The following is a 12,955-nucleotide window of genomic DNA, read 5'->3' as shown; positions in this document are numbered from 1 at the left end:
TCCATATTGATCTTTTATTATTGGATACATAGACTGTTCCATCCAAGGCCTATTGTTAGACATTTACTTTGTTGTAAATAAGTCCCCAGAATTCATATCTCTGAGGCATGAAAGAAAAAGGAAAAACACAATGTAGGGGAAAAAATTGGAAACTTGCTCCCTTTTCACAGAAAGTCAACATTTCCTCAGAGCTATCATCTGGGCCCAGTTGGTTTCCATGGAATTATTTCAGCCAAGTCCATGCCTCTGTGACAAACTGGTTTTCCTGAGGTCCTTAAGGTTTTCCACACGTCTCCCTGAGTCATGGCTCTGTGGGGTTGTCAGCTCGTGGCTGGGACCTGAGTGCGTGTACGGCTTTTACCTCATAGTGCATGGAAGGCTGACGTGTGGGGCTAGGGAGACGAGCGTGGGCTCAGCTCCTGGATTCCTCAGATCTCCTCATTACACAAGATATCATTGTGCCTGGACCCATGAGGACAGAGACCTACCTTCCCTTAGGCCGATGACCTCAGGCCTCCATGGCCCTAGGAGACCTAGGGCATCAGAGTGAGGCGGTCTCGCCCCCACACCCACAGGTCTGGATCAAAAGCCTGGATCTAGAAGACAAGCGGCCCCATGAGAACACAACTTCCAGATGGGCCCTGCCCCCGCGACCCCCGACCTGCTCCCTCCTGTCGTCCAGACCCTTAATTCTTTCTGGTCCCAAATCCCCATGACCCTTGCTGCACCTCCTCTCTCTCCCACTGGGCCCCACACCCCAAATCCCTCCAGCCAACCTACCTCTTCACACTCTTCTCGGGACACCCTGGTCCTCCAGTTCATGGATCGTATAAATTGGAATCTCAGTTTGTGGAACAAGGGTCGCTCGGACCGGTTCTTCCCATAGAGGAATGAAAAGATGGCCTGTTTGGGGGCCTGGTTATCCTCTTCCATATCACTGGCCAGGTAGCTGGAGAGAGACATCAGGTGGCTGGTCAGGAGCAGGACGGGAAGGATGCCCCTCCCGCATCTGAGCTCAGCTTCCCAGCAAGGACACAGGTTGCTTATTACCCAGTGTCACAGAGTGCCACTCAGTCATCAAGAAGGCATGGCTGGGCAGAGACTTCTCCCAGCTTGAGGATGGAGAGGGAACACAATGGGAAGCCTGAGGGCATGTCCTGTGGGGTGACACCCACACCCACCCCTTCCCTTTAGCTAGTTTGTGCACAAACCTGTCTTCCCATAGAGCAAGGCCATATACATCTCCCATGGGCAGGAGCTGACCCTATTCTATTCTGTAACCATGACTTTCCTACCAAATGACTAATACAGGACTGGGTTCATTGGGTGCATTAATTCAACACGCACTTCTTGAACCTCTCTTCCCATTGCCTCATGTCCTTGGTCCATAAGGTGTACTCTATATGTATTTGTTGAATGAATAAATGATGCTTTTTCTCATGTTCAAGTGCAATACTGATCACCTCCTAGTCCCAACATAACTTAAACCTATGCAAAACAGAAGGAATTCTGCAGTGTATTTGAGAGTGTGGTAATGTCTTGACAAGTCCTGCAGGCATCGAGTCTAATGGGATTGGGGAAGGGGACAGAGGGGTGGGGCGGTGAGTGGATAGGCAATAACCATAGTCCAGAATCTCCATGACACTCGGATTTTACAGAAGTGCTGCTGCGGTGCGGAAGTCAGGGAGGTTGGCGGGGCGGGGAAGGGGGGAGCATCTGAAGATTTTGGAGTTGAAGTTGACCTTGAGGACAAGTCGTTTTCCTCAGGTATAGGTGCAAAATTAGCTAGACAGAAAACGCAATATAGGAACAGAGGGAAGTGTCCTTAGAAGGTTGAAACACCAAGGGGATGAGCAATTCAGACGAAGACGAAAGGGTTGGATCCAAGCTCGGAAGCCTGGCCTTGACCCAGAACACCACTGGCCCTGGAGAGTGGAGGAGGAGACCAGAGCTTTGAAGGACTTCATGCACATAGCGCCCACAGGCTTCGGGACAGTGTTGTAAGACACACCCGCGGAAGCATTCACAACAGATCTGTGCTATGTCTTGGGGGCGTGAATCAAGGCATTTGTGCTGGGAATGCTTAGGAGAAAAACAAGTACTCTTGGTATCACCATGGGAAGGGGACAGACGGAGGATCAGGACCGGCTGCTTCGCTAGTCTGTTTGCTCAGGGCAGGGCCGTGTCCGTTCCTTCCTTCTGTCCTCTTAGAAGGGTCTTCTGTTTGCTTCTCCTGGCTGACGTCAGGGATGTTTGTGTTTACAAGGAACAGTCTAAAAAAACACTATACTATAATCCTATGGTTTTTACACACGGGGTCAACAGTTTTTCTAAAAAAGTAGTTTAATAAACGGCTACAAATGGTTTGAAAAAAAAGGAGATGAAAGTTTAGGGTCCCAATTTCCCCCTCAATCCACCCAGGTAGCGAATTGTACTGCGGGATGAGACAAAAATACTCACAGGGCTATGAAGAAATGGATTCGCTGGTACTGCCAGGAGAAGAGGCCAGCACGGCTGAAGTAAGCTATGACCATAGACAGGAGATACTGGTGGCAAGAGGAGACACAGTGTCAGAGAGAGGTGACATCCTGGGCGAGGAAAACCATTGGGGGATGGGGACATGAGCCTGGAGCAGGTGCTCCCGCTTTGACGGACTGGGTGAATTTGCTTATTTGGTGTCAACAGGTTGGTTGCAAACCAAAGAAGTCAAGGGAAGAGTTGATGGTGCTCCCAGGATAGCAAGCTGTGCTGGTCTGAGGGCTTGTCTTCAGGACAGCCGGCCTCTGGAGGGTCTCTGAGAAGCTGGAGCCAAGGGGTGCCCCACCCAAGAGCTGAGAGAGAAGGGACTTAAGGTGGCAACAGCCAGAGGGGCACGCCTGGGACTCAGGTCCCAGAGGACCTGCAGGAAACCACGAGGTCCCCAACGGGAAGTGTTGGCAGGATGAGGTTGGAGACAGGGTTTTGGAGGCATCGCCCTGCCCCAGGACAGATGTTGGAGCAAGAACACATCTGAGTGGAGAACAATGATACCTTGTCGGATACGCTCAGATTTTTTCCCAGGCCAGAAATTTTTGAATGACAGGATCCTCTGTGAAAAGAGGGCATAGGTCAGGTTGACAAGCAAAATGGGGTTACTGTGGGAGCGTTCCAGGGCAAAGAGGAGAATGATGCCTCTCCTGGGGAACTTCCAGGATGTGGTCAGCGGTGAGGCTGATGGGCAAAAGGGAGCAAAGACCAGTCACCGCCCAGGGAAAGTTGGTGGCTTCCGGCGTGGGGAGGCTGAGGGAGCACACCTGTAAGATTGGATGGGAGGTCAACAGGGAAGCTGTCTCATCATGCATAGACATGCCACTGCGGAGACCACAGTCATTCCCTGTCATTTTCTCATCCCACAGTGACATAAGGGTCTAAAGATGGCATGTCATTTCCACACCCCCTGCCCAACTCCACACACACAGCCAAGGACATTTAGTGTCAAATGGCCAATAAGGGGAACCTGGGTGGCTCCATGGGTTAAAGCCTCTGCCTTCGGCTCACATCATGATCCCAGGGTTCTGGGATCGAGCCCCACATCAGGCTCTCTCCTCTGGGGAGCCTGCTTTCCCCCTCTTTTTCTGTCTGCCTCTGCCTGCTTGTGATCTCTCTCTCTACTCTGTCAAATAAATAAATAAAATATAAAAAAAAAAAACCAAAACAAAAAGCAAAAGACGAATAAGAACTAAGACATCTCAGGAGTGTAACTGTAACCAAGCTTCTCATCCCAAGTACAGACCTTTCTCCAAGTCTCACCTAATCCTCTGTCATTTTTATGTGTCCCCAGTGACGGATCATTATGGAGTCCTCCAAGGATGGAGAGCTCACCAACCTTCAGAGAATTCTTTTCCACTGGAAAATTCTTTTCCATTGGAAACGTCTTGAATTTAAAGAGAAAATGGAAGCGGGTTGGAGGAGATCTTCTTACCAAGCAACTTTTTGAAGACCTCGTGGTGTTCAGGGAGCACTGAAGACAACCGTTGTCTCTTCAACTTCATCTTGAGGCCACACAGTGACTCCACGACCCAGATGTCCTCAGCGCCAGAGCCTGTCTCCTCATCTGACTCATCCCTTCCTCTCTTCCTTGTGGGGGACTCAGGCATGGGGCGGGGGTCTACCCAGGGGGCTGAGTGAAGAAACCAGGCTACAGTATGAGGCTTTTCTCTTTGGAATTCAGCCACCCCTTCTCCCCCTCCAAGAGCCCCAACTTCCCCTTCATTCTCTCCAGCCTTACTGATAATTGACATCTCCCCAACCATTTTTCCATCTTTCTCCTTTGTTGATACACATCTGTCCCCATTCATCTTTGGCACTGTTTCACCACCCCTATCCTCAAAATTTCATTGTAGATAACTTCTCCCCTGGGAATAATGACATAATTTCCTCTCTTCCTTTACCTCCTCTTTGGACCTCATCTCCTAACCCTATTTCTCTGCTTCCTGGGTTTTCCTTCCATGGTTATAGTTTTGTCCCCAACTCCTATACTTTCCTTCTCCAATCCCCGGCTTTCTGGATCTCTCCTGTCACAAACACCCTACGCAGACACTCCTTCCTGACTTTTATATCCATTCCTCTTTACTACCCAAGCCTCTCAAGTCCCTTCCTCTTCCTCCTTTCTCACCTGATGGTCCTGGGATTTCATCATCCACCACATTGAAGGGGTACCCTGAGGTGCTAGGCTGGGGACTCTGGTCCTCAGACTGGGAATGCGGTTGATTAGGTTGATCATCAGCCATGATTTCTCCCTAGCTCTTTCTGGCCTCCCAGAAACCCTAGACCCTTTCTGGGCAAATTCCGACAGAACACAAGCCCGTGATCCCTTCTCCAAGCTGGGGCAAAGCCAGGAGTGGCGAAAAGGTCTGTGAAGATACAGTTGTCCACCTCTGCTGCCAAGCACCATGGAATCTGGTCCTTCCAATCAGGAAGGTCGGAAGCCTCTGATGTCACAGGTCATTCCAGCCTGGCAACCAGTTTGAAGGGAAACACGTAACTGCCACACTGGTGTCCAGTTTGGGATCTCGAGGTAAGGACTGTTTCCAGCCACCGACCCAGCCTTGGACCATCCTCCAAAACTGTCCTTGAGGGGTCTGGATCGCTCTACTCCTCTCCAGCAGATGCCCGGCTCTCTCCCCTCTTGGCACATGTTGGGCTCTCTCCATCCTTCCTATTCCTAATTCAGAGCACAATCCGGTGGGAGAAAGAGGAAAGAGACAAGGGAATTTGGGATGGGCCGAAACGTAAGAACTTACAAGACAGACATAAGTATTTCAAGAAGGTTCCACGTACATGGACTTGTTGGCATTAAAAGTTAGTTTATGGAACGCCTCCGTGGCTCAGTTGGTTAAGCAGCTGCCTTTGGCTCAGGTCACGATCCAGCATCCTGGAATGAGTCCCACATCGGGCTCCTGGCTCGGCGGGGAGCCTGCTTCTCCCTCTGCCTCTGCCTGCCTCTCTTCCTGTGCTCACTCGCTCCCTCTCCCCCTCTCTCTCTATCTGACAAATAAATAAATAAATAATTCTTTTTAAAAAGTTAGTTTAAATCGCTTGATTTGGTAGACTTCTTCCGCTCCATGTTTTACTGACATTGTGTTGGGGGTGGGGGTTCAGTGGTGGGGGAGCACTCACGCTCTCCTCTGAGGCAACTCTGAGCCCAAGAGACATTTTGGGAACCCGAACCGGTAGATAACTGTACCTGTGTTCTCACACAATCAGACGGTGTCTACAACTTAAGAAGTGCCTGGACCATCCAAAACCTGTTCCTTGATCGCAATTAATCAGCTCTAGTCTGCATCTGAAATTTGTAAGCCCGTGTATCACTCTCGACCCAGAAACTTCAGGACCACTTGTGTATCTTATGAACAAAATGCCACATGCCCAAAAAGGCTAGATGGAAAAATCTCCCCTTTAAAGCAGAATCTGTTTAACCAAGAAGGTGGGAAGCATGTGGGAGCGCAGACGCCGTCACAGAGGTCTTGGCCGGCTGTCCATTAACATCAGAGGAAGCCTCTTCCCAACCTCCTACCTCCTACCTCTGCTTCTCACCTGTGCATCTGAATCTTGCTCACTCTCTCCTCCTGTGTTAAAATAACAGGACTGAAAATTTACCATTTTAACCATTTTTGAGGGTATGATTTGGTAGCAGTATGCACCTTCGGGTCTCTGTGCGACCATCAGCACCATCCTTCTCCAGAACTTTTTCGTCTTCCCTGAAACTGAAACTCTGCACCCACTGAAGGAGAACTCCCCGTTCTCCCCTCCCCCAGCCCCTGGCAAGCACCATTCCCCTTTCTGTCTCTAGAGATTGGGCTATTTCAGATAGCTCCTATCAGTAGAATCATGCAGTATTTTATGCGTATGTTTCTGATTTATTTCATTCAACAAAATGTCTTCCAAGCTCCTTTGTGTTATAGTGTGTGACAGAATTCCTTCCTTTTTAAAGATGAATAATATCCATTCTGTGTGTGTGTATGTTTGCATTTTAACATGTTCCTTTCACAATCATATAAGAACAGTGATACATACATTTTTACGTTACCCATCCATCTGTTGATGGACGCCAGTATTGTGTCCACATTTTGGCTAAGCATTGCTTTCGATCCATTGTTTGAACTTGGATGAGAAACACATCTTTAATTCGGGATGTGCCTCAAGTTTTATTTTGCACTTCGATCAAACTTACGGATAGCTAAGGTGCCCAGTCCAAGCAGAAATAAAGTCAAACCAGTTCACCCAGAAAACAATATGGAGGTTTCTCCAAAGATTTTAAAAAACCAAACGAACAAACTCCAAAAAACAGAAGTACCATATAATCTGGCACTCTTATGGCCGGGGATACAACCAAAGGAAATGAAAACAGGATATTAAAGAACTATCTGCCCTCCTGTGTTCATTGCAGCTTTACTCACAATAGCCGAGATAGGAAAACTACCCTGGTGTCCGTCAACGGAGGCGGGCATAAAGAGGATGTGAGGTCCATACACAGGGAGCTGTAGATTGGTATTTGTATAGAGGTGAGAAAGTAGGAAATCCTGCCATTCGTGACAACATGGATGGACCTTGAGGGCATTATGTGGAATGAAATAAGACTGACGTAGAAAGACAAATACTGTTGGTAACATTTATATGGGAAATCTTAAAAAACAACAAAAAGTCAAACTCAGAGAAACAGAAGGTTAAAAAAAAAAGTGACAACATGGATGGACCTTGAGGGCATTATGTGGAATGAAATAAGACTGACGTAGAAAGACAAATACTGTTGGTAACATTTATATGGGAAATCTTAAAAAACAACAAAAAGTCAAACTCAGAGAAACAGAAGGTTAAAAAAAAAAGTGACAACATGGATGGACCTTGAGGGCATTATGTGGAATGAAATAAGACTGACGTAGAAAGACAAATACTGTTGGTAACATTTATATGGGAAATCTTAAAAAACAACAAAAAGTCAAACTCAGAGAAACAGAAGGTTAAAAAAAAAAGTGACAACATGGATGGACCTTGAGGGCATTATGTGGAATGAAATAAGACTGACGTAGAAAGACAAATACTGTTGGTAACATTTATATGGGAAATCTTAAAAAACAACAAAAAGTCAAACTCAGAGAAACAGAAGGTTAAAAAAAAAAAAGGAGGTTGCCAGGGGTGGGGAAGGTGGATAAACTAGGGAGAGGCTGGTAAAAAGAAGAAAACATTTCAGTGAGAAGATGAAGTCTACAGATCTCATATTAGACACAGTAACCGCACACAACACAGCACATAAATGAAATTTACCAGGAGAGTAGAACTGACATGTTCTCAACACTCAAAAAGGTCAGTAGGTGAGGTCATGGATGTCTTAATTAACTAGGTGGTTAGAATCCCTTCAGTGTGTACATCACTCGCAATGATGTACACTTTAAATCGTATGGTTTTATATGTCAGTTACACCTCAATAAAACTGAAATTTTTAAAAAGTAGTTGATCCAAGGTGCAGGGCCCGACGATTACCTTTGTTTGCAATTGTTAACCTTCACATTTGGATGAGGTCTCAGAGAGCCTGCAGGTGGCCTTGGGGTTCCCGCACAGAGTCCCTGGGTCCTGGACCTCTTGCGGGTCCCACACTGCCCCAGGAAGGACACGTGATAGGTGGCTGCAGAAGTTCAATCTCTAGGAAGCCTATTTGCATTCAGATTTCCATTCCTGATGTTTGCAGCCATCAGACCTGAGTCTACCCCCGCCATAACAAAACAGAAGTCTGGGATTTGTTATTTAGTTATTTATTCTTAAAGGTTTTATTTCTTTATTTGACAGACATCACCAGTAGGCAGAGACGCAGGCAGAGAGAGAGGGGTGGGGAGGCAGGCTCCCCACCGAGCAGAGAGCCCGATGCGATGCGGGGCTCCATCCCAGGATACTGAGACCATGACCCAAGCTGAAGGCAGAGGCTTTAACCCACTGCCACCTAGGCACCTCTGGGATTTGTTTTTTAGAACAAGGGATGTGATGCGCTAAAGACTGAAGCAAGACCCCAGGATTCACCTCGGCTGCACTGATTCAAGTCCTCTGTCCTGTTCACGATGTCCCTTCTCCATCTGCTCAGACTCCTGTTGGTAGACAATCTGGAGAACATAAGCCAGTAGTTAGAATATGCTTGTCGAAAAGATGGGGGCGGTGAGGGCGCCTGGGTGGCTCAGTGGGTTAAGCCACTGCCTTCGGCTCAGGTCATGATCTCAGGGTCCTGGGATGAAGGCCCGTGTCAGGCTCTCTGCTCAGCAGGGAGCATGCTTCCCTCTCTCTCTCTCTCTCTGTCTGCCTCTCTGTCTACTTGTGATCTCTCTCTGTCAAATAAATAAATGAAATAAAATAAAATAAAATAAAATGGGGGCGGTGAGAATGGGAAAGTAATGGTTTTGTTACAAAGCAGCACATGCCCTTGTGCAAATCCTCCTGCCTTCAGGGTCCCATCTCTTCAACCTATAAAATAAAATATATAGATAAGATGACCTGTAAGCGTTCTGCCCATGTTAACATAACCAAGGCAGTGAGGAAGCAAACTGGACAAGACCAGGGACGCAAAGGATAGGGGTAAAATTGTGTGCTCCCGTCCAGGCCCCCTTCCCCCTCTTCGTGTGTTGATGTCCTAACCCCTGGTACCTCAGAATGTGATGTTTTCTTCTTCTTTTTCTTTTCTTTCTTTGTTGGTGGTTGGTCTCTACGGAGGAAAATCAAGGTAAAATGAAGCCTTAGGGTGGACATCATGTTCTCAAGGTCATGAGCCCCAAGCTAGGCAGGGCACTCAGCAGGGATTCTGCTTCTTTTTCTCTCTCTCTCTCTGTCTCCCCCACTGTCCGCCCATTGCTCATGCACTCTCTCTCTAAAGTAAATATATAACTCTTAAAAAAAAAAAAAAAAGGAAAATTTGGATACAGAGACTCCCAGGTAGAGAGAAGAGAGTGTGATGATACATAGAGAGGGGACATTCGTCTACAAGCCAAGGAGAGAGGATGGGACAGAGCCCCCGCACCCCCCCCCCCCCCCCCGCCAAAGAACTAGGCCTGCCCACACCTGGATCTCAGACTCCCAGCATCCAGAACTTGGAGACAATTCATCTCTGTTGTTAAGGCCCCTGGGTTGTCTTACTTTGTTGCAGCTTCCCTGTAAACCCATCCAACCAGTATTTTGCATAAGAGGGAATTCAGATTCAGTCACTTTCCTCACACTTCTGTGGCCCCTTCCATTAAAGCAAGCCATGTCCCGAGGCTTCAAAGAAGAACTAGTTCTTTCTTACAGATTGGAAACTTGAGCTTTCTTAGCCTCTGACATTTCCTGGTCACCGTGAATGTGCTAGTTTGGGGGCAAAAAAATGGATGAAAGACTTTAAGAGAAGAATGATTCACAAATCTTGAGGATGGCTGCCAGAGATCTTCATAAAATTGATGTGTTAAAGAGAAACAGGAGCCAACACAGGCAAATACTTAGAAAATTAAGGGCTGGAAAGGCTTCTTCAAGTATGGTGTCAAAACAGAAGAAAAGTAGGAAGAGAAAGTGAGGGTCATCTGGGGGGCTTGGATGGTTAAGCGTCTGCCTTTGGCTCACATCATAGTCCCAGAGTCCTGGGATCGAGTTCCACATCAGGGCTCCCTGTTTAGCAAGGAGGCTGCTTCTCCTTTTGCCTCTGCCTCTCTCTCTCTCTCTCTGATGAATAAATAAATAAAAATCTTTAAAAACATTATGTCCATATGGCAGAAAATAAAAGTAAAACATTAAGTTCAAAAGGTCTGACAAAATGGGGTAAATATTAGTACTTAATACAAATACAAAAAGAGAAAGCTTTATATTTTAAATACTAATAAATGAAGAGATCTTAATGAAGCCACATTAAAAGGTATAGATCTGGGGCACCTGGGTAGCTCAGTCGGTTAAGTGTCTGCCTTTGGCTCAGGTTTTTTTTTTGTTTTTTTTTTTTTAATTTTTATTTATTTGTCAGAGAGAGAGTGAGTGAGAGCGAGCACAGGCAGACAGAGTGGAAGGAAGAGTCAGAGGGAGAAGCAGGCTCCCTGCGGAGCAAGGAGCCCGATGCGGGACTCGATCCCAGGACGCTGGGATCATGACCTGAGCCGAAGGCAGCTGCTTAACCAACTGAGCCACCCAGGCGTCCCTTGGCTCAGGTTTTGACCCTGGGGTTTTAGGATAGAGACCAGCATTAGGCTCCCTGCTTAGCGGGGAGTATGCTTCTCCCTCTCCCTCTGCTGCTCCCCCTGCTTGTGCCCTTTCTCTGTCAAATAAATAAATAATATGTATATATTTTTAAAAGGTACAGGTCCAGGGGCGCCTGGGTGGCACAGACCACACTTGCTAGCAGCAAGAGCTGGTCAGGACTTCCGGGCTACACAGCCACAGCCAGGGCGGACAGAGCAGCTTGCGGAGAAGCACGCCTTTTGTGCAGGATTAGTTTGATGCAACAGCTCAGTGGGAGAAATCAGGAATGGGTTATGTGCCCATCATTAGCATAAATCAGTACTATTACCTTTGGAAAGAGTGTTACCTGGAGAAAACTTCCTCTGTGGATTTTGTATGTATCTAAATCTCCTAGAAGCTAAACCATTTTCTTGCTAGCATGGTAACAGGGGATGGTTGTTCTTAAGGGCCTGGGAGCCATCTCTTTGAAATGTAAACCTCAAGGAAGGTAGTGTCTCTGTGTCACCAGGACAGTTAAGGGTGGGCCCTAGACACCTAGCTCTGAGCTTTAAGGACCTGTTTGTCAGAAATGGGTAAGTAGTTTTCTTTTTCCTTTGGACAGAGACAACTGGCACGGATGGGCACCAAGATGACAAGGTACATTTAGGATGAACAATGAAAAACTTATACCAAATGCCGCTGGCAAGTCCTGTGACCCTGAAACAGGTGTATTGTTTTGCTGGAGAACTTCTAGGTAATGGATTGTATCTGCCGAGCTGATTGAAAAGGCGAGGGTCATTTTTCTCCTTGCTGTCTTGTTAGTAGTTTGCTCGCCCGCGTGAGGCCAAAGCCTGGGAACCACAGCGAGCGGTGACCTGAACTCGGACAGGAAGGGAGAGCTGCGCGGCAGCAATACGCGTGCGCGAACACGCACACAGGCCGAGCTGCACATGCGCAGGACGGCAGCGGCGGTGCACCTGTTGGAGCCCACTCGGGAGCCCGTCAAATACCCAACCTCTGTTTCCCGTGAGTTCACGCGCCCACAAGTTCGGGGACGTCTCGAAGAAGCCACACTTAAAAAGTAAAAAGGCAAGGGGAGGGGAGAGAAAGGTAGGGAAAGGAAAAGGAAGGGAGAGGGAAACAAAAGGGAAAGGAAGGAAAGGAGAAATAAAGGGAAAAACTGAAAAAAAGACAATCCCGCCTTATCTAGGATGAGAGTAGCGGTAGAGGGAACGTGGCTGCCTGCTGAGGGAGAAGCTGAGAGAATGGGAGTAGCTACTGAGACAGGCGCCCCGGAGTTGCCCGCGGGACTCTTCCTGAGTCCCTGCTCCTATTTCTTTCTAGTTTTCTCCGTGTTTCCCCTTCACAAAGCACCTCCTCCTTGTCTGTCACTCAGTCTTATTTATTTGACACAGACAGAGAGAGATCCCAAGTAGGCAGAGAGGCAGGTGGAGGGTGGGGGTAAGCAGGCTCCCTGCTGAGCAGAGAGCCCCATGCGGGGCTGGATCCCAGGACCCTGAGATCATGACCTGAGCCGAGGCAGCTGCTTCACTGACTGAGCCACATCACACCCCTGATCCCCACCACTCTCCTACTTTTCCATCTCCAGGCACTGGACTTCTTCCATCACTCCTGCTTCTCAGGACAAGCCCGCTGCTCCTCTGCTGTGTGGCTGAACTTTGCTGTTGCTGCCTCCTGACCTCCCCTCAGCGGCCACCTATAGCCCTGGATGCTTTCCGGTTCCAGAAGCTTGGCTGCTCTGACTCTTCTGTGCTCTGGGAGCCACACGTGCTTCTGCCATCAGCTCACACTTCCGAACCACCTCCCTGGATCCGTATTCCTTCTCAGCCTTCGGTGGCCTCTAGCCTCTCCCACTTTCTCAGCTGGTCCCTCTCTTTATCCTCCAAGTCTCTTAAGCTTCACCCCCTTCTCAGCAGCCTCGGCTCCCCCTTCTCTTCAACTGGATTCGTCCTGATCTCAGTTTCTCTAGGTGTTCAGGCTGAAACCACCATGTTCTGCTCCAGTGTTCCCAAGCACTCCCAGTTCTCACCTGGCATCAGTCACCGGACTGTTTGCTTTCTCGCCTGTTTGTTACTGCTTTATTATGTGCATCCACCGTCCTGTTTCTTCTGCCTTTTCATTCAGGTCTTTCCTCATTTGAGTTGTTTCCTAATCTGCCTTTACCTGCCACCTTGCAGAGACCTAAAGCTTCTTAAATATACATTTTAAGTCCTAGATGTCTCATATGTTATATCTGTTTCCAAGG

At 47.9% G+C, this 12,955-nt stretch overlaps 1 protein-coding gene, 1 long non-coding RNA gene and 1 pseudogene across 3 annotated transcripts in view; 2 read left to right on the top strand and 1 right to left on the bottom strand.

Moving 5' to 3' along the window:
• Positions 1-12,955, top strand: part of RBAK (RB associated KRAB zinc finger) — an 813,856-nt gene that overhangs the window by 562,372 nt on the left and 238,529 nt on the right. The gene's annotated exons all lie outside the window — the stretch shown is intronic.
• On the bottom strand, positions 468-4,769 carry LOC309854203 (speedy protein E4-like; annotated as a pseudogene). Its single transcript has 6 exons — positions 4,655-4,769; positions 3,962-4,159; positions 3,031-3,088; positions 2,461-2,546; positions 781-949; positions 468-596 (listed from the first exon to the last, which is right to left on the bottom strand). The product of its transcript is annotated as a speedy protein E4-like (transcript).
• LOC309854760 lies at positions 11,543-12,924 on the top strand. Its single transcript, XR_014306412.1, has 2 exons — positions 11,543-11,715; positions 12,299-12,924. It is a non-coding gene; the product is annotated as an uncharacterized lncRNA (long non-coding RNA).

The sequence above is a fragment of the Mustela nivalis genome (genome assembly GCF_964662115.1).
Source record: "Mustela nivalis genome assembly, chromosome: 19".
Classification (NCBI taxonomy): domain Eukaryota; kingdom Metazoa; phylum Chordata; class Mammalia; order Carnivora; family Mustelidae; genus Mustela; species Mustela nivalis.
Note: the sequence above shows the minus strand (reverse complement) of the source record. Positions and strands in the feature narration are given on the sequence as shown.